The 22204-nt window shown below is 40.5% G+C and overlaps 2 protein-coding genes across 5 annotated transcripts in view; one reads left to right on the top strand and one right to left on the bottom strand.

Annotated features, from left to right (window-relative positions):
• LOC108978398 (interference hedgehog) overlaps positions 1-22204 on the bottom strand; it is a 79954-nt gene that overhangs the window by 57328 nt on the left and 422 nt on the right. For all 4 annotated transcript variants that reach the window (XM_018948652.1, XM_018948653.1, XM_018948654.1 and 1 more), the window contains exon 2: positions 20868-21330. The gene's annotated coding sequence lies outside the window, so the exon portion shown is untranslated. The remainder of the gene's footprint in view (positions 1-20867; positions 21331-22204) is intronic.
• Positions 1-22204, top strand: part of LOC108978401 (probable 4-coumarate--CoA ligase 3) — a 145132-nt gene that overhangs the window by 12114 nt on the left and 110814 nt on the right. The window lies entirely within an intron of this gene.

Consider the following 22204-nt stretch of genomic DNA (forward strand, 5'->3'; position numbering starts at 1 on the left):
CACTCACACACTCGCTGATGAACACACCTACACGGAAAGCTTCGGAACATTCATACATTCCACTAAATTTCGCCGTTCCCACGTTTGCTTGGATAATAAAAATTCGAAGCTGTCTAAAATAGTCTGGTCTACGCTTCGTCATTCTTTGTGGATTTAAATTCACTGCCGATAAACCCAATTATATTGCTAGTATTTGTGTGCTAATCAGGCGCTTTCAGAATATTTAACATTTCACCGTTGCATAATGGACGTTAGCTGTGCCCTTAAACGAGCCTCGCAGTTAACCCCTTTCTCACAGTCGCTTATTTATAAAATTTTATTGTGAAGTTTTCATATAAACGCCAGCCAATTAAAAATATGCAGCGATATGTGATAAATCAGTGGTCGCGAAAACGAAGCGTTGAAGAACCATAACAGCTTGTCAGCCGAACGACTCATGGCTGGCAACGTGCAGAACGCACGTGTGGCGCCAGGCAAGCTAAGCGCGCGGCTCACTGCCTCAATGCATTTTCTCAAAAACAAAAAACCCATAAATAAGGCACAACTATTTTTAAAGCGAACAACAGCCGCGATGGACTAACGAGCGCCAAACAAACACAAAACACAACAACAGCTATTCGATAGTATTAAAGAAAAGTATCCAGCAGAAGAGGGCGAAAGACGCCATGCGAGAGAAATGTCACATAAATTTCCATTTCGTTTCGTTTTGGAGCGCGACCAATAGCTAAGTTGGAGCAATAACAACAAGCAGAACTTTTCACTGAGGAATTAATGAAGAAAAAATATCTAAGAAAGGCATAAATTCGTGTGGAAACGTGAAAAATTCCGAAGGGAATGCCATTAATGTGGTCTTTTGAAAGATATCTACAATATTTTGGGGGGCCGGGAGGAGGTCGCTGATGAAGACCGCGCTGGGAGACCTGCGACTTCGACATCAAAGGCATCATCCACCGTGAACCGTCAACGCCAAGTTTTACGTAGAAGTCCACAGGAGACTCAAACGAAGGACCAATTGCGTCCGATAAGACATCGCACCGATTAGAAGTTCCACCACGGCAACGTCCCAGCTCACGCCGCCTTTCCTGTGAACAGCTGCGTAAACCCTTCAACTTGCGACAACACAGGGGATCCAAGCAGCATGAACCTCGGCTCTCAAGGCTATTCCGGAGAATACCTTTCGTGACGCCATGGAGTTGATTGTAGTTGCTGACGAAGCGATCGAACAATTCCTTTGTGTACTAAACTAATATGCTCTCGTCATGCATGCTGCGTGGGTATAAATGAGAGCAGCCAACGGGAAAATTAAATATTTTATTAAGGGAACTGAGAGTTATGGCGAACTACCTGCATTAGACGCGCACTGCACATAAATTTCGCGGCTCATTCTCACTTGAGCCAAATTTAAACAAAGCAGTTAAACACTAAACCACAAGCAATAAACATTGTGTGACAATGCAACATGTTGTAGAAGTTAATAAATGTGTCTACACTTTCGGATGATTACAGAACGAGCTGTGAATTGAGGAGCATAATCCCGGCGGAAGTAAAAACTGTGAGGTGGTTTGAAAATCAAATAGGTTTAATGGGGGCCAAACTCTATCATCAAATATGGAAATTAAGTGAAAACTAACCTCAATTATCATACATCTTAAAGTTATTCATTGATTGATGCTTCTGGCAGCTTTGCGGAGAAATGCTCTGCAGCGAATCACAAGAACGCCTCTTCTTAATGCAGTCTAAGAATTTCAGGTGAAGCAGCAGGCCCCCATCTCGGCGAATTATAACTCACTCACAACTCGCCTACCAAACTTATAATCAAAGTTGGTATGCAACAGTGAACAACAATTTACAGGCTCAATGACAGTAGTCGTCCAGGAGCTTTGAGTGGCACCGTGAAGCGCTCGTTCAAGTAAGTGAGTAGTTGGAATGGCATCGGCGGCATGCCGAGCATTAAAGGCACTACTTGTGCATAGAAAAGGATGGCGTAGTTATTACGATGAGTGCCAAGTATTCGAGGCACTGTGGCGCACAAAGCCGGCACAATGATATGATGAAGCCTCTTCGTCTGAGTCACTGCTGGCTGCTGTTCAGTGGCTGCTGCTCTCGCGACAGCTACTCAACAAAAACCATAACATAAACGGCACAATGCAAAGCAACAAGAGTAGCAGTAGTAGTCAAGCATGGCGAGTCGCAGCATAAATCAGCGCGTTCGTCGGAAAAAATGAGTGCGCAGCGGTGACAAAGGAAATCTCTCGATATTATCCTGTGCGAAGCGACAGCTCATTTAAACTGGACGACGATGACCACTTTTTTCCACCTATTCAACGCCGTTGCCGCATTTGATGGCCACGCTTGTGTTCGTGCAACAAGAGGAGACATATTTAATGGCTGTTGTTGCATGCAGTGTTCGTTTTTTCCAACATTTCTTGCGTTTTTTGTATGTGGCAGCAGCTGCATTATACCTCAAATGAACGTGACTTGGCTGCTGCACGCGGATTGTTGTAAAAGCAGTAGCATAAATGATGGGTAAAGCGAAGGCATTGCAGTGGGGCTGGCCATTGTGCATGATGTTGTGTCGCACAGTGGCCAACAGAAGGCGACACGGTCGCGCGGTTGCAGGCAGCTACACTACTTGAGCTGGTGATGCTGTGTTATGTGTTATACAGGCATTCTCAAAGGGGAACGCGACGCATACACTGATAAATACCTGTTTAGCTGCTCTGGTTTGTCTACAACATCACTCATTTGTGTATTATGCGGCAGCAGACAGTTAATATTTTTCATGTAATGCCAGAAAATTAAGTGGTCAATTTTTTTCGCAGCTACAGTTGAAATACTACACATACACATGAAGATGGTTGGAAAACGATTATAAGAAATCAGAAGTAAATTATTACTGAGTTACTCCAAGGACAAAAAATGGTTCGTACGAAGCGAGCTGTGAAACTCAGACGAAAAGGGAGAAGTTGCCTACAACAACACTGAATGAACAGAAAAATTTCCAATGTAAACATAAGTGTCAATTAGAATTACCCTATCACGATTTTAAGACTCTACTTTGACCAATATTTACTCTAGAGGGGTTGCTTCCATACTAATATTGACCAGTAGTTTGTGATAAAAAAAAATATATTGAATAAATTCATGAGCTCTTGGTGAATCTCTCTTATCAAGAAAAAAAACTAGTAATTTCTGCTCGAGAAAGCTCAGGCCTAACCTGCGAGTCATGAAGCTGCCAAGCGCTTTTATTTAAAAATATATCTATGTAAATATTTACAAATATATTTATGCAAGTATATGGGATATGTTTGTGAAATAAACCTACGCTACCTTTACGAAGTCACACATTAGCGTTGGCGACGCGGAAGACCACAAACACCTGTTATTAAGTGTTAACGCTGAGTGTTGATAAACCGTGCGTTTGTACCACGCTAAATGCCGTTGCACGAACACAACGGCCCTTTATAAAAAAAATGTGAGCGGAAAAATTGGAAAAAACTAAATATAAAGAGTCGAAACCGTAACTGCAGATGAACTGCATACACCTTTGTAGCTTGGCTCGAAGTCTAGTAACTCTTTCTGGGAATATAATCATTCTTATGTATTTTTATTGCCGTAATTAATGCTAATTTATTTTTCGAGCTGAAACCTCATCTTATTCCGCATGAAATGCGAGAGACTGTTGTTGTAAGCTGAAGTTCTTAACCCAGTCACGCATGGCTTTGCTTTTCTCTGTGTGTGTATGCGTAGATCACAATGCATAGATGTTTGCTGTAAACCGTTAATTACTACAAATTACTGACAACAAATAACCACAACAACACATCAACGCACTGCAGCCAGACATTGGCAGCAGCGATCAGCTGTGCTGAGAAACTTCGAGGTTGAGAATTTCACAATTGTGAATAACACAACTAATGAAGCTAACGAAGTGAGCACAACAAAGGGCGAACCTTTTAAGAGACATTGTGAGACGAAGTAGCTTGACAGCTGTAGCAAAGGTGGGATTGTGCGAAAGCTGAAAAATTTTCGAACATTTAACATTTGTATGGATAAATTAGAAAAGAAAAATGAAAATGTGTGCTCATTGCTATTTGTACTGTCAATTTGTTTGCACAATACTTGTCAATGCTGCTGTGCGATTTCAGTTTCCCATGACCTACATTTTGACGGATAATAAAAGCGAATTGCTGCCATTAAAGTTCATTAAATGATTTCGGTATTTGCCGATATCGCGTAAAGCAAATTGAATTTGAAAATAATTTGCAATTTCGTCATCGAATTGACTCCCATTTCTAATTTTTTATTAAAAACCAGAAGAGTGCACGCTTGATGAACTCAGCGTTATAAGCCTTTTCTTTCTGCTAATCAATGAATTTGTATGCCACCAACTATAGTTCATTGAACCTTCATTAATTTCAGATTAAGTGTCTTGAATGTGGAGTAAAAAAGCAAAAACAGATTATTAGCTCGCAATTATACAAGAATTTTTCTAATATCTTAATTGCTCTTCATTCCAGCACTCAAACTTGAAGATCAAAAAAATTTAGAAATAATAGGAAAGCAAAGAATGGCAATAGCGAAAATAGAGCTATACATCAGTCAAAGTTTTTAATCGGGGTATAAGCTATTAGACATTGTTGGGAGAATATAGAGCTGGACACAGTGATCTAACTGGCTTTAAGGTGGATACGTATAAGCTAAGTGAATTTTGCTGTATCACAGCTATTTGACAGTGTCATATACCAACGATTCCAATGCTATTTTTTTTTCTATAAAATTTTAATAAAGTAAAAATCGAACTGCAAAATTCGCACTTAATGTTTCTAACCAGAATATCATAAAATTGGGTAATTATGCCGATAATTTGCTTCATCATCGTTGGCACTCTTCCAAGATTCATAACAGCGACCAGCTAATTTGAGGCACTTGATTGTGGAATTCTAATACTCAACTATGCCAGCTAAAAGCCACGAACAGTGAAAATTCCATGAATTTAATAGCATGACGGATGTGAGTGGAATTTACGAAAGAACACACAAACATTTAAAAACAAAAAGCTGAAGAGACAAAGCTGAGAAACTAACTACGCACACCAATTAACCAATTAAAGCCAAAACTTATGACAGGGCTACTGCCTGAGTGATATAGGCTGAGAATAAAAAGCATTGAAGCTAGGAGAATACCTGACCGATGTCTATAACGTCCAAACGGTCAGTAGCGCTGTCACTTATCTACAGGTCACTACAACTTCGCGCTACTGACAAACATTCACATTTGATACACAAAATGTAACCAATTTTGAGGACGCTTATCAGCCAACTTATCAAGCGTACTGACACAAAATCAACATAGACAAGACAGATAAAGATGCCGTTTCTACGCCGGCCAGCAAGGGTCGACAACAAGTATACCTGTACAACAAGAGTGTGCTGTCAGCACACAGGAAGTGAACTATTTGCTCATCACGAAGCGAATTTTTGACCTTTCTGTGTGAGACGAATGAGACAAAGTCGGTACAGAGACAACATTCAATGAGAAAATGTCAAGCAAACAAAGTGAAAAATATGAGACACTATTTTTAACGTCCTTCCTGCCGTTTATTTGTTTACATGTGTTGTTGGCGTCGAGATAAACGAGCCAGGTAGGGAGAAAAGTCACAAACACATACCAGTAATATGCATGTGAGCATTGCCGGGGGTTACAGATGATGCCGTCGTAGTGTCAAGCGTGATATGACAGACATTTGACATGTCAGCGAAATGGGCAACGGGAACAGTGATGACAAGCAGTAAGGGAGAGCTGAGTTCGAGCGGAACCAGCATGTTAGTTTGGGCTTCGTTGTTGAGTTAACGGGTGACTTTTAAAAGCCAAAACGGTAAATTAGTCCAGTTAGACATTATGTTGGTCCGATAAGTTCAACTAGATATTAGTAACAGTAAGTAATATAGCTTTTTTCTCAGTTTATGAAGTTGTCCGCATAATAGATTGTACTTAATAAACACCAACAAATTGTGAGACCGACCAATGTGCATGGTTAATGGAGATGTCCGCCTAATATAGCGCCCATTTACTATCCTATCTTCTAAGCTTGTTCGAACTGGACACAGTGCGATACATTTTGCTCAAAGCGGCTCAGTAGTTTAGGAGTCCATCGCAGACAAACAACGTCACACGTTATAATAATCTTGATATCTCTTGAGCTCTTGATATTACAAGCAGATCTCGATGTTAAACGCACAAAGCCGTAATACTCTTAGTCACATGTTGACCCTGGCTGAGTATAGAATCCGAAATAAGTTTGTCACCCAGTGTCATGCATTTTTTGTTAGTTGCCGGTGGCGTAACAGTGTTGACAGCATAAATACCCCAAGCAAGACAATCGGGGCGACAACAAAACCGCAGACACCACCTCAACCACCACCAGCACCAACACCGGCGACCGCGGACCGCGGACCGCAGATATCATAATCACTGCGAGCCGAAAGTTAACTGACATTTCGTTGGCGTGTTTATTAGCTGGCGGCTATTACTATTGTTGTCGTCGACTGGTGGGAAACTGTCGTACATACCATTCTGCCACTCGTAATTATTGCCGCAATATTCTCATTTCATTTAATTTTTCCAGCATAATTGTGTTGTATTGTGGCATACATCAAATACTCGTAATGTTGCGGTAGTTGCAACAATATCGTTATGCTTTTGCGGCAACAACTTGCAGCCACACATACTGACTAAACACAGGCATGGGGAGCATATGTGTTTGTTGTTTTAATGGTATATTTGCTTATTTGTTTGTTTATTGCCGCCAAATTGAGCGACGTCGAATGAATTCGCCACGCTTATCTGTGCCGCTAGCAAGTCAGCAGCAGTCGCATATGTCTGGCAAAACCAGCTTCAGTAACAGCAACAACCGCTTTGATTGGCGTATCGCATGCAGAAAATATTATTTATTGATGTGTGGCAAATAGAGGCGGGCGAACGCCATCATGCCAACTGGCAGCTAGTCAAAATAAAGTGTCAAATGCATTTACAGCTCAATTATCCCGTTAGATTGGGATTAACTTTTCGATTTTTGTGGCAGATTCAAGTGAAAGTGTGGGAAAGGTCCTAATTAATTAACGCAGTTTGTTGTCTCATGCCTTTGAAGGATTTTACATAAATTAATCTGTACACCTTGCAATTATGGTAGAATGAAGTGACGTTCAGAGATCAATTATGTTGTTGGGCGTTAACTCTGATATCGGACAGTTTAAAGAAAAGTTTAGCCAACTTATTGCTTTCACGTTTTTTTAATGTTTCTAACAGCTATAGCTTTTTTTTGTGAACTTTTTCCAGTGAAAGCTTTTCATTCCCAGGTGAAAGCTTTCTCTTTTATATTAGAAGAGCCAATTCTCTATCTTCACGTTCTTTCTAACTTTTTCTTTTTAATGTTAGAGAGCCTTTTTGTGAACTTTTTCCAGTTTTTCATTTGCAGGTGAAAGCTTCTCTTCATATATAGAAGAGCCAACAATCTGCCTTCACTATTCTATTCTTTTTAATAAGAGTTTTTTTTTTAATTAAATGACTAATGTTAGAGAGCTTTTGGGGTTAAACTTTTTTCTTAAAGCTTTCATTCACATTCACAGATGAAAGCTTTTCCTTCATATATGAAAGCTTATACTTCAGTCATAATAAGTATTTTCTTTATTTTTTCCTGCTACTCTGCATCTAACCACCAGCTTGCTGATGGCTTAATTAACTTAACAAAATAAATTACAGTTTGTATGCGCATGTGGCATGCAGCTATTAATAGACGTGATGAGCCACATGTTTACAGCACCACCTAAAAATATGTGGATATGAGATGAGCAGGTATATACGAAAGTCTAAATCTAATTTATACCACTCATAAAATTAAACACAAAGAGGACTGGCAGTTCAGGAGAGGGAAATCAGCACACATGTTAGTCAAACTGCGATTTCTGCTTGGTGCTGTTGCTATTGTTGTTTGCGCACTTCCTGTGTGAAAAGGCGAATTGCAATGAAGAGTCAGTGAGTGGCGCAGTGCCTAAGTGACGTGCCACAAGTCATTAGGCTCGAGGCAGCTAGTCGCATACGACAACATCAACGCTACAATAATGAGTTCGTATGGCGATCATGGTGAATCACTTGGGTAATTGAGTGAATGAGTGTGAGTTGGCCGCAGAAAGTTGACCTACAATTGATGAGCGTTGGCTGAGCAGCGGCGGCAGCGATTTTGCTGCGATCGAAATTAAAGAAAAATTCCAGCGAGTTGTAAATGAATCAAATACCAAGTATATGCCAAAAGTGAATAACTAACGCTATTATGTTCGGGGTTTATTGATTTCCGGTGATTTGTGTATCCGATCTGTACTATGTAGAAAGCAGTAGACAAGACATACGCTTGTTTTTTGGTTGGAAGCGGGTAAATCAAATCTAGCCACTCAGTCTTATCTGCACTGGCAGCAGTGTTATTATGTTGTTTTTCGATGTACTTATCTTTTGTACTGACTTTTGACCGCTTGCTGGTGGTCTCGCACAGCCACTACACGTTTTTGTACAATTAAACTTCCGTAATGCATAATAAACACATCGTATATGCCATATTATTATAATTATGAGTCGAAAGCACTCTACACAGCTGCCACTCCCACCATGCATTACCAACTGGCTTTTATGGATGCGACCGGCACTTCACAAGGCCACTTCAGTTTGTACAAACAAAAAAAGGCCGCTCATCGCTCAAGAGTCAATATTTTAAGCACAGTGCGGTAAAATGCAGCGGCTGCAAGCGTCAGCACAACGCTTAACTGAGTAGATTCGTGGTCAGTTACATTGCACATTCCTTATTTTTGGCTGAAATTTTTACGAGAGGGGTCTTGAGTTAGTAATTTTCGGTGAGAATTTTGAAAGACTCCTGCGCTACTTGTTTCAACGTACTGCACCTTAAGCTCACCAAAATGACAGACTTTCCAAGATCTCGAAGTTTTCAATTTCGTATTTACGAACCTCTGACAAATGATATGTAAAACAACACTCATAGTCGTAGAATCACAAGAAAATATGGTGAGAAAGCTGCGTTGGTTGCGGAACTGACACCTTGAAGTTCAAGTCCTTATTATACTTTTCTGGCGTAAATTCACTCGTTAAATTCAACTTTCATCCACTTTACGTCCTCGTTTCGAAAACGAATCTAAATAAGCTTATGCAAAAGCTCCTTTGAAGCGCCTTGATCATAAGTGAGCCAGTCCAGTTATTGCCACTTTCTCAGATCCGATTCTAACAAAGCTCGCTCAACAATTTCTTAAACATTCTAGTCGCTGTTATTTCAAAAAAGTCACTGACATATAAAGCCCGCTGTTTTGGTTTGTGAGCTTTGTGTGCCACCAAGCAGTGATTGGTTGTAATCTCATACGCCAGTATTCATTATTTGTTTTCATTCGCTTCAATACAATTCGATATTACTATAATTTTTTTTCGTTCTTCACATTCTCGGCTATTTTTTGACCATTCCATGATGATTAGTTTTTCTTTATCTTCGTTAGTTTTATTTTTCTAATGGCACAAAAGCGTTAATGAACGGACGCGCGCTTATTGCCACCAGCCAAAGCCACAGCCGTTCGAGCATTTCAGCGTTTCAGCGTTGGGTCAATGCGTTTGGGAATTCCAGACGTGCACAAAGAAATAAATATCACTACCTACGGGCGCGTTTCGGTGAAATTTAAGTAGACTATTTGTAAATGCGTTGGAAAAAATCAAATTAATGTGCCACATATAAATCTTTGTAAATCAACTATTGTTTTGCCACTGCCTGGAGCTTTTTTCCACAAATAGCGAAGTATATAATTTTTGGGCGGAAGCAGACAACAGTTGGTTTTGAAGCATTGGATTATGCAAATGTCGATATAAACACGCGCGCATGCATATTTTGTAAATATGCGGAGTAAAACTATGCATATTTTGTAAATATGCGGAGTAAAACTAGTTGAGAGTTCTCAATTTAAGCGCAGACTGACAGATATTAAATAATAACAATAATAATATAGTGATTTGAATTTATTAGCAGTAGGTTACTTGAAGTAGAGACTCGATTGGTTATTGCCCTCTCAACGAATACCAATTTGTGTGTCAACTGAGTCTAAAAATCCTTTTAGAAAGACGAGAATTTCAGACTATCCGATCACTATAATGTTCTTCAAGCAAAAGCGGCAGCCAGCAAGGGAACAGCTCTTCTTCAAAGAGCGGCTTTCTTTAAGGAGCTATGCATCTACTGCGATCGCAGAGCTACCACGCAGGTCTTGAGCTCGCTAACAGTAGGCTCAACGTTAGTCAAAGGGTGCATGACTTCACTAGCAGTAGAAGAGTCTCCATATTAAACTTGCCTGGGTGCCAATGAGCTTGCAAGAAAAGGCGCTCATACCCAAACTTGGTTGGGATGGGTACGAGCAGGGGTTATTCTGTCTTTGTGCGCTGGATCTATTGCCTCCGCGCGAGCTCAGCCCGCGTTGGTCAGCAATCAGCTGTTGTGAGGTTGCGAAAGCCTTCTGGCCCAGAGTGGACAAGTGGCCAAAACTCATTCCTGTTCAAAAATTTATTAACGGTTAAAAGAAAATGAAAGCTCAATGGAATATGGAGCTTAATTGATTTATGAGAAACAGTTTTATAAAAAATGTCTAAAAGTTTATAATTGCAGCAAGTTAAAAAACGCGAAATATAAATTACCAAACATATCGCTAATACAATTGGAGAGTGAAAGCTCTAATTAAGTTTTCATGAGTCATTAATATGAACTTTCCTTATATTTCTGAACGCCTCTGCACTCGATTAGCCGTATTTACAAAAACTATATATGTAAAGCGTAGTCCGCCTTCACCGCCAGTATCTGCAATTCAGTGGCGGCGCGGTTACGCCTCGGCCGTCGTGCATTGAAAGAGTTGTCTTCAACAATGGTGCGTTACGTCTACGTCTCCGTCTCCGTTCATGCCATCGCCGAAGCAGGCGGGCGTATCTAAACCGACCTGTCACTACCGTCGCACGCAGTTATCCATCAAATTATTCGGTAGATTTGATGGCGTCGTTTCGGCGTTGCTTTATTGGGTTCGTGTGGTTTCTTGGATGATTGAAATGCTTCATTGAGCTTCGACTTTTATTTGATTTCGTAGCCTATTTGCTTTGCATAACGCATTTTCGGTGGTAAGTACTCTTCGTAGCTTCTGTGTACGCCGCACCATTCTCTGTTTAGTTTACATAAATATTAGAGTTATTTCATAGGTGTTTTTTTTCTTTTTGTGATTTTTCAGTTCATCCAATCGCTCAAAATTTTATTGTCGATTTGTAGTTAATAAAAATGCGCTTGAAAAAAAATTAACGGCGCGCACATGTGCAGTCGTAAGTACACCATATTTGTCTAAGTTGTTGCTGTTGTTGTGACTGCTTGTGGATGCCGTGTGTGCTCATCAGCATTTATTGAATCAACATTAAGCAATCAATTTTGGTTTGTTTTCATTTTTCTGTACTACTCTTTGTTGTTGCACGCAACATATTGCTCATAAATGAGAGAAAAAAGGAAAATATTCCACGTTTATTGATTACGCGCCGTAGTCAATAAGAAACCAACACAAAAATAATAGCAATTAATTGGGGAAAAGGTTGGCACGTATTTTACGAACATAAAGCGTTAATTAGAGCGGCGCGCTGATCAGCGCCCATTGTGGCGCGCTGCGCCTATGAAAATATTAAAAAATAATATTTAATTCTGAAAGAATTGCAGAGATTGTTCACGCGCAACATGGGCAGTCGTGCAAAATTCTTAAATGAAATATAAAAATCAATATTTCAATCAAGCGCCATATTTACGCATAATTCGCGCCACACGCCACCTGAACCACTTGAGCTCATTTCGCATCTCGCAAAAATTAACAATCGACAACCTTACATGCCTACGCCGAAAACTCTTGTAAACCATTCTTATACACGCTCGTTGAGGCCTACGAAAAGTTGGCTTAGGAACAGTGCTTCACTCACATGCGTTCTCCCTGCTTTGCTGGCGCGCCTGCGCAACCATCAGCTTGCAATTTTGGCGCTCTTACCAGCAACAATGTACTGTTCTTACTCCGCGCCGTGCGATTTCCTTCGTTTAAAAATGTGCTGATGTGTATTGCGGGCGGCTCTGGGTAAGCGAGTGCCCGCTGCGCACATGTCATTTTAAGAATTTCTTCTCGTTTATAACGCCTTCGGTGATTTTCAAAGGAAAATGGCGCTTATTTTTTTGGTATGCAGTGATTTGCTTAATTTTTCGCAACTAATCTGGGTAAATCAAATGCCAAGTAGTATTGATTGTAAATATTCGGTGGTTGAAAAGGTCTTTTCGTATTTTGTCAGCGGAGCTGCGGATATATGAAAGGCACAATTGCATAGTAATACCATCGAGATCTCGCAAAGCGAACTCCGCAAGGAAGCGCATACTAAGGAGAAGCATGCAACCGTTGCTTTATCTCTGTCAAGCATGTGGCAAGCTTCAACCATCCTCGCCATTTAAGGTTTCAGCTTTAGATATTAGTGCTTCTGTTATGACCACAAGTGAGGACCTTGTCATTATTCCGCTTCTTTAACCTTTTCATTCTTCCTCTGTATAAGCGTTTGCTCCCTGAAAGCCTTTGTGATCATAATATCAACCAGTTGATTTGGTTTTGCCAAAAAAAAAACTGATAATGAATCCAATAAATGAAAATATCTCAGCAATGCGTTGATGTGGAGCGCCATTGGTGGTAAGAGCCTACAATTTTGTATGAAATCAGCGTTGTAATGCGCGGCAACAGCAAAACAAAGCAGCCGAATCGCTCATAGAAGATGGCTATCACAACGATTAACAACCGTGTGCGCCTGCGTCAATCACCGGCTGCGTGGCAACTGTTAGTGGGCACTGCGCATGCGCGTAGACTACACTTCGGTGCGGAGCTACACCTTTAAATAGCTGCGCCGCACAGCGGGTGGCAGTTAAATGAAATTGTACAATTTAATGAAATGAAATTTTCGGTTTTTGCGCGGCAACATATTTGAAATTTATAAGTGGGCTTTGGAGCCAAGTGGAAGTACTGCAAGTATTCACTTACTCATGCTGTCATGTGCAGCGCTGAGCGTGTGTGAACGCGGGCGTTTGAGTTTCGTAACCAAATCACCGACAATCTCTTTCGATCTCCAATGCTGATATCTACTTATAAGCCGGTGTGTGGACTTGCGCATACCTGGAGCACTTTTATCTTAAAAGGGCAACAAAGTAACTATGTTGCGTGTGTGTAAACGCTGAACGTGACTATGCGCAAAAGCGCCCGTGGGAGGGTTGCGAGGGCAGCATGTTACCGTGCGCAACAAGAAAAATCTTAATTAAGTGCGGCGAGTAATTGAGATGCCAGTAGAATGCGAGTAAACAAATTATTTTTCTTTGGCGCAGATTTGGAGATAAGCAGCGAAAGCAGTGCCATGTGATTCTTTGTAATGGTCACACATTTTCCTTTTTTCGAATTAAACGAAATGTTAAATATTTCAAACTGAAACCGTGGTGCAAAGTTTTGGTGTAAAAAGTATTCCAATACCTTGAAGCACACCGGCTCAACTGGCATCGATATCAAAGTGATCTTTATATCATATATAAACTTTGGAAGACAAAGGCTGCTATTGGCAGAATTGGGATGGCTAACATGTGGGGCAATAGAGTAGAAATCTCTCTGAAAAATTATAGAGAAGAAGAAAAACTCGATCCCCAGTGCCGTCAAAGTGCGAAAACCTAGTCGAAAAAGTCTTTTCGTATTTTGTCAATATATAGATTGGAGCAAGCAATCGAAAAAACGGCCACAGCAGATGAACAGAATGGGCTTCGTCTTCCATCAGGGCAATGCTAGACTACACACATCTTTGCTGATTCCGCAAAACCTGGGACAGCTTGGCTGTGAAGTTTTGATGCATCCATGCGAAGCGTTGAAACCATCTAGCAGACGCCGTTGTTAACTTTTTTCTCGGAAAATTAACCAAAGTTTCAAGATCTTTCGAGAAGCGTTTTCAAGTCGGAAATTTATCAGCTGGTTAACCACAGTTAGAGCTCACGTGCTCTTCTCTCTTTCTCTAAATTTTTCAAGCAGCTCAGTTTCGCAAACATTTTATCACTACATATAAATCTAAAGACCTAACGAAGCCTATATCGAATATACATCGAATTCTGTCGCACTTGACCCGGCTCTAGTTTGCAACAGCGCAGCTTCTCTTGAGCTCATTCCAAGTAGCTCAAATCATTTTGCAGATTTTGCAATGACCGCAGATTATGCCGTGTAAAGCTCACTCTGCGAAATTTCCCTATAAATATTACATTCTATCTACATTCACACTGTTGCTTCAACTTCATCCCGTTTGCTGTCGTTGTTGTCTTTGTAATTTGCATAAAGTTGCTGACCATTGCATTGATTTTACAGCTGCGCCGAAATGAGCAAACCAAGCATCTGCCAGATGTGCACCTGCCGCACCGAGCGCGCCCGAGTTGCCAGGCCGTTTTCTGCGCTCCTCTTCAATTTGTATCTCTCTAACGCCGGCGCTGTCATTTGGCTTTTGTTTTTGTTGTTGTTGTATATTATAATGATATACTTTTAAACAAATGCCATTGTAATCTTTCGTAACTTATGCATTTGCATTTTGTGTGCGCACTGCCGCCTTGTTTGCCTATTACTTTGTTTTTTATACATACATACATACATATAGTACATGCCATATATAAATACACACGTGTATATAAATAGACATTTGTGCGTTAAAATCCTTATCTTTATATGAATACAATTATGTGGTACCCAGTCAGCGCTCGCTGCTTGTTTTTTCTGTGTTTTGTAGGTGTCACTTGAGCATCTTCCGCGCTGTTGTGTTTGTTTACGCATCCCGCTGACAGCTCGAAGTTCATTTGTGCTATTTTTAATTCTATTGTACACTTGTTATTGTAATTTATTATTACATAAATTTTGTGGCAATAAGGAGGAGCGGCGATCGCATGGCTCCCAGCAAAATATGCCGTCAATGGAACAGTTAGTTTTTGTCTTTGATTGTTTCAAAGCGTGGCGCGGTATTGATCCGATTTCACTCAATCACGATTTTAACAATTTGCTCAAAGTTTAGTTAGCCTACAACTCCCTTGATAAACTAGATACAGGTGTGAAATGCCAGGTCTAAAGTAATGGTTTTGTCGGATGGCAGATTTTAAGTATACTTGGACTATGAAAGTAATGTAGCGTAGACACATAGACATCTGCCTGCTCTATATTTAAGATAGGAGAATACGCACAGAGTTCAGGATGTCCTTAGATTTCCTACTTTTAGTTAAAACTTGAGATTGTAAAGTCTCTCTCCTGGGTTAGGTTACGAGCTCGATCCTGAGAGGGATCTAGACAGCTTAGAACACCGGTCCGTTGTGGTGCCCAAAAATTCATATACACTAGATCATAAGACCTTTACAAATCGCCAAAGCTCTTTGAGGCGATCACAAGTATTTTGAGTCTGTTATTGCCACTTTCGTCTATATCTTCTGGTTCGCCGAAGCTAATACTTCCGAATGTTTCAGCCCTGGTATTGCAAAGGCTGGATAATGGAGGAAAAAGTACCTGGATGTTTCAACCTCGCCCCCCTCCATACATCTTTGACTACTAGCCTCCGACAAGATTTTAAACCTTACGGCATTAATGCCAATTGGACATTGCCTTATAGAAACTCCTACGACATGTAGTTTAGTAGATCTCCATGGTTTGGTTTATGCCAAAAGAACCAGTACTAAAACGCAAGACATTGCCAAGGGAAACCGTCTAACTCGTTGCCTATTATTTGCCAGCTATACCGTTGATCAGAGTCCCCACGTTTTCTATGGAGCTTCTCTACAGCCTTACAAGGCAACCGATTTTAATTATGTAACAGGTTATACTTCGTGTTCACTAGTCGAGTTTGGTTTGCTGCAGTTCATTGCAAGTTCAGCAAATAATTATTTCATGTTAGAGTTAGTGAAGATGAATATCTCTCGGTCACCAGAAGGTCTCGGTCACTAGGTCCAAACTTGGTAGTTTTATTTTATGGTCCACGGTACATAAATTAACTTGTATCCGAGCAATAACTTCATCTTTCGTTGTGCAAGGGGAGCATTAGAAATGTTTGCAAAGAAATTCTGCGGAGTATTCAATTTCCGAAAGCCTTGAATTTCCATATCGAATTGAAATTACTGGGAAAAAGTTGCATGGATGCGCATCTGCACTTCCTCACACACACACACACTTTCATATGCACATATTTATGTATGCATGCTCCACTCGCTAGAAACTCACGTACCACTGACGCTGCAAAAATGCACTGCCACTTGCTGTTGCAACCAGCGGCGTGAATGCGAGCAGGAGTCTGGGGCTTCATTGATTTGGTTTTTCGATTTTCGTTTTTACTTCAGCAAAAAGTGTTTATGATCTTTTTTCACACCATTTGAAGCAGTGAAAATTTCCATGAAATGAGTTTTTGAGGCTGCGTGCGTGCCATGCGCTGCAGTTCAGTGGCCGGGGCAGCAAAACCAGACGACCAGACGAAAACACGTGTAAATGCCGATCCGATATATTTGTGAAAGCACGAGCACCCATATGCAAATCTGTGCTTGCACATGCGCCGCGCTCCAATGCAATTACAAAACAAGTGCGCTGCGCTGATAGCGAGCAGCGGCAGAGCAAACGAAGAAAAGGAAAGGATGCGTTCAGAAATGAGAAATGAGAAATTTCTTTTCAAAAGCGAACAGCAGACATCGCGCCGAGACGATCTTGTGGCGGCGTGCGCTTATCTCTACGAGTGCTTAGCAGCGCGTTTGAATTTTTCGTGTTTACCCTCGGCACGAAAAAGGAAAGCACTTATTAGACAAAAGTCAACACAGCACCAGAATATGAAAGAATGCAGCGCCTAGTTGCATAAGCATACGATTGGGTATGTAGGTGTGTGTGTGTACGTCTGTCGAGTGCTGCATTTATCAAACAAAAATATTTATTTACTTTACTAAATAATGATCTAGATCGCTTCGGTTGCACCGTTTGCAACGCATGCGTTTCACATTCATAGGTTTAGTTTGGTTATGTGCTTGTTGTTATTGTTGTACGCTCATGGACTCATCTGCCGTTTATGATTATCAAAACTCCAAACTCGTTCACTCTTGCTGCTGCTGCTGTTGTTGCATGCGTTTTTATTACTTCCCTGCAGCCTCAAAGCATTGCTGTGTGTTTTTATTGTAATTGTTGTAAAATTGCTTCCTCATTTTTGTTATTTTAGTGTTTTGCTAGGTTGCCGGGGTTTCCACATTTTTCTTCTCGAAATACATTATGTTTCAGTTGCTTCGAAGCAGGTACTCTTGGTACAACAACAACAACTAACAGCCGTATTAACATCTATTGCATTGACTCTGATTTCCATTGTTATTATTGTAATAGTTCCTGTTATTTGTGTTGTTGTTTCGCTCGATTTATTGCAGCGCTTGGGCACTGTGGGCTTCAGAAACGCTCAGCGCCTCTCCGGTGCTGGCGCATTCTTCATCTCTTCAGCTGAAGTTTTTGTTTTTGTATTGTAGTTTTACCATTTTCTATTCTTTTATCCTTGTCATCTTTTGTTTTCTGCTTCTTTATTCTAATAAAAAAAGTGCAAGACTGCATCATGCGACCCTTTTTAGTTTTACTGTTGTATAACCAACTGGACGTAAAGACTACGTTCAGACGAGGACTTTTTTGTCGCACGTTGCTTAGAATGATCCCTAGAACTTTTCCCGCATAAGCGATTTTATAGAAAAAACCGAAACGCTCTAATATACATGTATTTATTTGAAATCTATTAAAACCATGAATAGGATTTCCAAATGAAAAGGAATGCCGAATTTTGTAGCAGCAAACTGTTACGAACAAGAACACCAAGCGTGCCACCAGCGCACGAGCGGAATGATCGCGTTTTCTTCGTCGCGATTTTCGCGTACTAAAAGCGGTTGGAGCGACGAAAGGAGACTCTATCTGAACATGCACACAGTAGCTCACCCGCCTCTTCCTTTTTAAAACTCTTTTAACATGAGTTGTCATAGAAATGTGGATTTCTAGATTTTACTAAAACAAAATTTGGATAACACGTCCACATTTTCTACTAAGAAACTATTAAAATCCAGTTATAAAGCAAAACGGTCTCTTAAGATTTACACCGTGTGCGATACGTTGCTTTTGTGCTCGCTATTAGCTCTGTTAGCTAGTGGAATTCCAGAGAGTGTTTAGATACCCCTTTTTCCTTATGATAGTCTATTGAATTGAGGTCACTTGTTTTTGTGAATCAAAGACATCAAAACATCAAAAATAGTAAAAGAGACGCATTTACCGCCATTCTATCCAAATAAAGGATACCCAATAATACCATAAAAAGAAGATTTTTCAGCTTTTCCAGGGTTCGGCAACTCCGTTCGATACTTTAGCCAGCATCGTACCTACCGTTGGAAGTGGCAGTTAGGCTTGTTGATGAAGCCTACTCTACCTCGTCTTACTTTCTTAGTTGCATTTTATCTCCTTCACATAAAAAATGTGCCGAACGCGCATTTGAAGGCCACCACTGCTTTGTTGTTACTTACGCTCGCTCAGCTCACTATAGACCCTAAACAAGTAACAACAACTACACCTACATAGCTGTTGCCCGACCATCCGCCGGCGTTAAAGATACACCGCAGTATGCACATAGCTGAGCTGTTCACCTTCCTTCTTTACCTGCGCCGACCGTTTTTCCTTGGCTTGGCTCTGCAGTCGGTTGCATTGTTTGTCGCACCGAGTTACCTTGGCTTACTACTCTTATTTGTTTATTTGTGGCATGCCCGTGTGTATATTGCATGTGTGTGTTGCTTGTTAGAAGTTGCGCTTTGTTGTTGTTAGATGTGTTTTTGTAGCTTCATGTTCTTCCTGCGGCCTGCTTCTTGTCAGTTTTTGATTTGGTTGCACTCATTTCAATGTTATCAACTTCCCCAGTACAACAACGTGCATCGTGCAACAGCACAGCACTAACAGGCATACCTGCCTGGGACGATGTGTGCAGCGATTCAATATTTTATTTATTTACTTCGTCTTGTAGCTGAAAATGTCGGTGTGTGTTTGTGTCTATTTCTGGCGCGTCTTCCTTTTTACACACTTTTCATTACGTTTTGCTTCGTGTACTTGCTGCTGATGCTTGCCTGATGTTGTTGCATGCAACTTGTCATCATACGGGGAGCGCTGGTATCGAATTAATGTGTGTATGTGTGCCACCACTTGCTTTGACTGCATCTTCCCCGTTTTTTTCACCGGTTTGCTGCAACGCCCAACGGAAATGTTTCTCGATGACGTTGAAATGTATGAAATTAATCTTGCTTCATGGGAAACGCTGTGGCGCATTCCGATCGTCGTTCTGGTCTAGTTGCTGCCTAATGTGCTCCCACCGCTCCGGCAAATGTTGCGAATGTGACAATATGCAAATAAAGAAACGATTCGCTGGCGCAAAAGCACTCGAGGCAAAACCTAACTTCCTGATCAATTGTACCACAGTTGCAGAGTGCTTTAGAGGATTGCGAGATACCGAATCAAAACTTTGCTTTAAGCATTGCCTTCTCTTATGACCAAAGTCCGCAAGAAAACTCTGTTCTATTTTCAGAAAGTAGAGTGTTGCGGCAGCTATTAAGATTTCTTTATATGTGATCTAATCTCTCTCTTAAAATAATATTTCGCACTAGTCGACCTATCGTTGAAAAAATCGATGAAATTATGGAAAATTTTGACCAGGACCGTCACATAAGCAGTCATGACATCTTCAAGAAATTTAATATTCATTCTCAAATGCGATTGGACAGGGATCATTCACTAAGAGCTGCTCAAGCCTGATCGACTGATTGATTCTACATTTTAACAACAACAACTGATGAGATTGAAGCAAGCAGTCGCTTGTCACATCGAACTACGGTCAATGCAGAACTCCCTTAATGGAGTAAAGTTGGCTTCAAGCCTATGAAAATTACTTGTCGAAGTACGACTTTTTCGACTACCCAATATTATACCCTGTTCAGTTGCTACAGTAATACAACAGGAATGAGCCGGAATAGTAACCGACGTTTACTTGCTATGTGGTCAGTAAAGATCGCCACTCCAACGTTTCTCTCTCTCTTTGTCCACCACTTACAAGACCAAATTTAGCAAGCTGAGCATCAAGTCCGCACGGAGTTGGCTGAATGGATGGCTGATGATGTTGTTATTGATGACGACGCTGACGATGACAAAGTGGAAATGGTGCTCGAACCAAACACAGAGCGTGTAAAGCGCACCAAAAATGGGCAAATTAAACCAGTATTTAGCAGCGGCGTCGCAAAATGGACATGAAAGTGGGGCAATTGCTGCTATTATGCGACAGGCAGGAGCGGGTGTTGGCCGACCGACCGAGCTGTCAAGCAGGTGAGCTGCTGAGCAGGCACACGCGGACGCATTGAAATACTTTTCGAAAGTACCGTTAGTTAGCTGAACAGGTTAACAACACCAGCAAAAGACGCTGTTCAAGTAACGAGGAAAAAATCAATTGGAAGCGTGTTGTACGCAATACAAACGAACCGAAAGTATAGTAGAGGCTATTATTGAAGTCGAGGCGGAGTGGCGGCGAGAGTTGACATGCGCTGTTTGGTGGTTGCAAATTGCATTTCTGAGCGATTTTCGGCGAAAGCTTGTTAATTGCATTTTCGCGAGTGTCTCTGTGTGTGTGTGCGAAAGGAATTTACGACTTTACGGTAACTAACACTAGGAAATCGTGCGTTTTGAAAGTTCTTGCTGCAATATACTTTAACTTACCCTTATTAAGTTTTTTTTTCCGTCCCTGTTTACGCTGCAACGTTGGTTTGCAAGCCTGCAATACTTTCGCTTTAGATTTGTGGCACTTTAACAGCAAAATATTTCACTGCTTTTCTGCTACGTTTGACAATGTTTTAATTAACCCTTGCAACAGCAAAAGCGCAGCCATTTGGGGGTTGCGCATGCGTTCCTTCACAATTTTTTTTAAGTACACTTGCACTTGGCAGGTATCTTTTGCTGGTGTGAGCAGCACACAAGTAATATTATATTAAGAAAACGCTATTAAAAGTGGCTGGAGTATTTTTTTGATCGATTTCTTTCACAAATTTTAGATTTTTTTGATTTGTAATTTTTTACCACTGTCGGTTATAGACGTTTTAATGCCATTATTATACGGGATTATGCCGCCGTTTTTTTTTTAAGTATCTTAGTTACGAAAATCTTGTTTAAAGATCTATGAAACCTACAATTAAAGATTTACATTCAAAATTGTATTATTTTGTTTGGAATTTGACTAATGTCACAATTTGTAACTTTAAATTATTGCAAAATTCGCTTCACATCATTTTTTAATTGATTATTTTTATTCCGCATTTGTTTTCACTTCTTTTTAAGCCGGCAAACACTTGACTCTTTGTCAATGCCTCGCCGTGATTGTGCGTCGAATATGCCGATTGTTGTTGTTTTATGCTTATTCGTTTGTTTTATTATCACGTGTAAGATTTTGTTAATGTTGCTTTCATTGTTTACCCTAAGTAATTTTGATTATCAATTAATTTTTTATACCTTTTGCCTTAACTCATTCTTATTTTTTCGCAATCACGCAGCCTTTGGCGCCGAGTGTGTGTCATTGTTGTATTTATTTTAGTAATCATTAAAATGTGAAATTTTTGTTTACATAGACGTATGTGCAGAGTAACGACATTTCCTTTTTAGTAAAAAAACAACAAGAAAGCAGAACTTTTAGACAAAAAAGATCCATCCAGATCCAGAACTACATCCTATACTAAGTAGTGGAACTAAGCTAGCTGCTATACTCCAATTAGTTAACCGATCGCATCGCTTTGCTATTATTCCTTCACTCATTTCTTAGCGCTACACTCCTTACGCCTAATGTTTTGCTCTGTCTGCCACATCCTATGTTCTGCGTTGCCCATTTCTTGGTCTGCGCTACTTCATAATATATTCTATGCAGTTTCGTTTTCTGCTTTTGTTTTTATATGTGCCTTCACTTTTGTGTCACTCATTTGTGTTGCCAGCGTCTAAAAATAAACAAAAATCCAACAAATTCGTAAATCTGCACGCCACTTTGGCACTCAGCAGCCGCCAGACAACCG

This window comes from Bactrocera latifrons, unplaced genomic scaffold (assembly GCF_001853355.1).
Source record: "Bactrocera latifrons isolate USDA-ARS-PBARC rearing strain unplaced genomic scaffold, ASM185335v1 scaffold_121, whole genome shotgun sequence".
Taxonomy (NCBI): Eukaryota; Metazoa; Arthropoda; class Insecta; order Diptera; family Tephritidae; genus Bactrocera; species Bactrocera latifrons.